Source organism: Dipodomys merriami, unplaced genomic scaffold (genome assembly GCF_024711535.1).
Source record: "Dipodomys merriami isolate MVZ:Mamm:240054 unplaced genomic scaffold, mDipMer1.0.p SCAF_22, whole genome shotgun sequence".
Taxonomy (NCBI): domain Eukaryota; kingdom Metazoa; phylum Chordata; class Mammalia; order Rodentia; family Heteromyidae; genus Dipodomys; species Dipodomys merriami.
This window is the reverse complement of record NW_027203604.1, coordinates 15,288,861-15,292,442: the sequence shown is the minus strand read 5'-3', so window position 1 is coordinate 15,292,442 and position 3,582 is coordinate 15,288,861.

The window sequence follows — 3,582 nt, the reverse complement described above, 5'->3', positions numbered from 1 at the left end:
TCCCAGGATGCAACGCGCGCCGGCTAGCGCGAAGCCATGTGCGTGCGACTGGGGAAGGGCTGTACCAATATGCGGAGAGGGGGGAGACCCACGCCCTGATTCCTCAGAATGAGCCCGAAGAAGTTCATATGGGGGAAAGGGTGTCTCATGACGGTCAACGGCACCGTATCCGTGATAAAGAAGTACTGGATTCGATCATGAATGTTTCATTCCGGGCAGTGACTAGTTCACTGGAAGCCATCACCACCTCGTTTTCGTTAGCGAATGGTTCGGGCCAAAATGGCAGCCGCTGCTTTCCCTCTCCCAGCGGGCGCTGCGGGGAGAGGGTTGAACTATTTGAGGCCCTTCCAGGCAGGCTTCAAAAGTAATTTCCATGTACGGAATTGGATGAAAACAAGATAGAAGTAAAAGTCAAGTACCACAGAAAGCTGGAAGTTCAACAGATGGCTCTGATTATGCTGTCTTCACCTTTAAAGGACACCACTTGATTTACACTCCCCCCCCTTTACGTGTCTGTGTTTAGACTCGTCCACTGACGAGGCCAAAGAACGGAAGAGTCCAACACTCGCGGGGAATTCGTAGCGAGCCACAGTGAGCAGCGCACCGACGACGACGACTGCACGGTGCAACTCAAAATCGTAAGCCAGGGACTTCAGCCACTCCTCCCATGGCAACCATAAGCTTCCCTTGCTCGGTTCTGACGGCCACTCAAGTATGGTACAGTCCCCGAGACCGCGCCCTCACCGGCGGGAGAGCTCGGGCGCGTGACGCGCGGGGGCGGGGCCTGCGGGTTCTGCCTGGAGTCCACGTTACACGTTGTGAGGGTGTGTGTGTGTGTGTGTGTGTGTGTGTGTGTGTGTGTGTGTGTGTGTGTGTGTGTGTGTGTGTGTGTGTGTGTGTGTGTGTGTGTGTTGTTTCGATTATCTTATAAAAACGTTGTCGTGAGGGGTGTGTGTGTGTGTGTGTGTGGTTTCGATCATCTTACAAAAACGACCAGCCGTGAGGGTGTGTGTGTGTGTGTGTGTGTGTGTGTGTGTGTTGTTTCGATTATCTTATAAAAACGTTGTCGTGAGGGGTGTGTGTGTGTGTGTGTGTGTGTGTGTGTGTGTGTGTGTGTGTGTGTGTGTGTGTGTGGTTTCGATCATCTTATAAAAACGACCAGCCGGGGCTGGGAAGGTGGCTCAGTGGTAGAGCGCTTGCCTTGCATGCATGAGGCCCTGGGTTCGATTCCTCAGCACCACATAAGCAGAAAAAAAAGCCGGAAGTGGCGCTGTGGCTCAAGTGGTAGAGCACTAGCCTTGAGCTGAAGAGCTGAGGGACAGCGCCCAGGCCCAGCGTTCAGGCCCACGACTGGATCAAAAAAATAAAATAAAATAAATAAAAAATAAAAAACGACCAGCCATGGAACTGGAGCCGTGTGGTTCAAATGCCATCCTTCCGCAGAAAAAAGCCAAGCGAGCCTGGCCCCGGTGGCTCACACCTGTAATCCGAGCTACTCTGGAGACTGAGATCTGAGGATCGCGGTTCAAAGCTAGACTGGCCAGGAAAGTCCGTGAGACACTTATCTCCAATAAACCACCAGAAAACCAGAGGTGCTTCAAGTGGTGGAGTGTTCTTCTTGAGCTGAAGAGCTGTGGGACATCGCCCAGGGCTTAGAGGTCGCCCAGGGCTTAGAGGTCAAGTGTAAGCATTATGCCACCTTTGGTCCTCAGCTTCACCCAGACCTGCTGGCCCCTCCCTCTTTCCACCCAGACTCACCTGAACTTCCATCTACCTCACTTCTTATCCCCCAGATCCTGCTGCTACCTACATAGAGGCTGCCATGCGCTCTCTCTCTCTCTGGGGCAAATATGGCTCCTCTAATAAACCTTATAATAATCTTTCTCCTGTGCCTGTCTACCTCCACGTGGTTCCCTGGGATGGATGTGATGGATCCTTTCATCAGGCCCCACCACCGGCCAAAAAAAAAAAAAAAAGGAGAAAGAGAAGAAAGATTGAGAATACAGTAGATCTAGTTTTGTCAGGTTGGGCCCTCTGGCTGACAGACCAGAGGTTGACAATCCTAGTTCTGAGATTTAAGACCAGAGGTTGACAGTCCTAGTTCTGAGATTTAGACTTAACAGTTCCAGGCTCCTGGGCCAGGATGAAGCAAGTAGAAGGTTTATTGAGCTGGGCTTCGATTGCCCATGGCTAGGCACGAACACCTATTGTAACCCTCTGCCTTTAGCAGTAGAAGTTTGGAATCTCAGCCCTTAGATCTTGGCAGCTCCAGGATACTTCCAGGTGTTTGGCTGAATCTGCCATCTCTTTTGGATACCCTCTGAAATTGTCATGGTGCTGCCTGCTCTATTGCCACTACTATTGCTACCTCTGCTATACCCAGTCATATTACTAGCTCTACTGCTTTACTCACCATAAAAATCAAAAGCGTGGGCTGGGAAGGTGGCTCAGTGGTAGAGCTCTTGTGTTGCATGCATGAGGCCCTGGGTTCGATTCCTCAGCACCAGATAAGCAAAAAGAAAAAAGCCAGAAGTGGCGCTGTGGCTCAAGTGGTAGAGTGCTAGCCTTGAGCTGAAGAGCTCAGAGACAGTGCCCAGGCCCAGAGTTCCAGCCCCATGACTGGACACCCCCCTCCCCCCCAAAAAAAGATCAAAAGCGTAGGCTAGCAAAGACAATGGAAGGAATTTTTTTTTGGGGGGGGGTCATGGGGCCTAAACTCAGCCTGGGCACTGTCCCTCAGATATTCAGCTCAAGGCTAGCACTCTACCACTTGAGCCACAGTGCCACTTCTGGTTTTCTGAGTGGTTTATTGGAGATGAGACTTTTCCTGAACAGGCTGGCTTTGAACCGGGATCCTCAGATCTCAGCCTCCTGAGTAGCTAGGATAATAGGCCTGAGCTACCAGTGGGGGACTGGAAGGAACCCTTTTGTTCTACATAATGTGATAACACCAGGGGGCAGCACAGGAAGGCGTCTCAGGGTTGATCTGAAAAGAGCAGAACTGGCCTGCTTATGCAGCCAGGAAGCGGGTGTGGCAAGGATGTTTACACCAATTGCAATATCCTTATTTGCATATTTAACCAATTATAGGACAGCTCTTCATGCAAATTAAAGAACTATATTTTCGACAATTAAAAGCCTTCTGCTGGGGCACAAAGGGAAGTGCTCCCCCTCTGGCCTGGGTGAAAATGGCTGCTAGAGTTCACTGATGCCCCTTATGGTAGAAAATCTGACACAAGCTGTTTGAACGCTCTGGCTGGGGCAGTGCCTTCTGCAAAGAGCTGTGCTTTGGGATGTTTTATATGGGCTGTCTTTGAACACAATTCCACCTAAGCAAGTAGATCTGGATCTCAGCCTCCTAAGTAGCTAGGATTGTAGGTAAGAGCCACTGGCTACCATTTAAGTAGATTGCTTTAGAGTATTTTCAGCTGTAGTTCAGTGAAAAGTCTTGCATTTGTTCCTACGAAATATAACTAGAAGGGAAATTCTGGGTCATAAAATAGCTTTATTAGAGAATATATATATATATATATTTGCATTTATTAGACATTAACAAGCTGTTCTCCACAGTTATCTACAAAG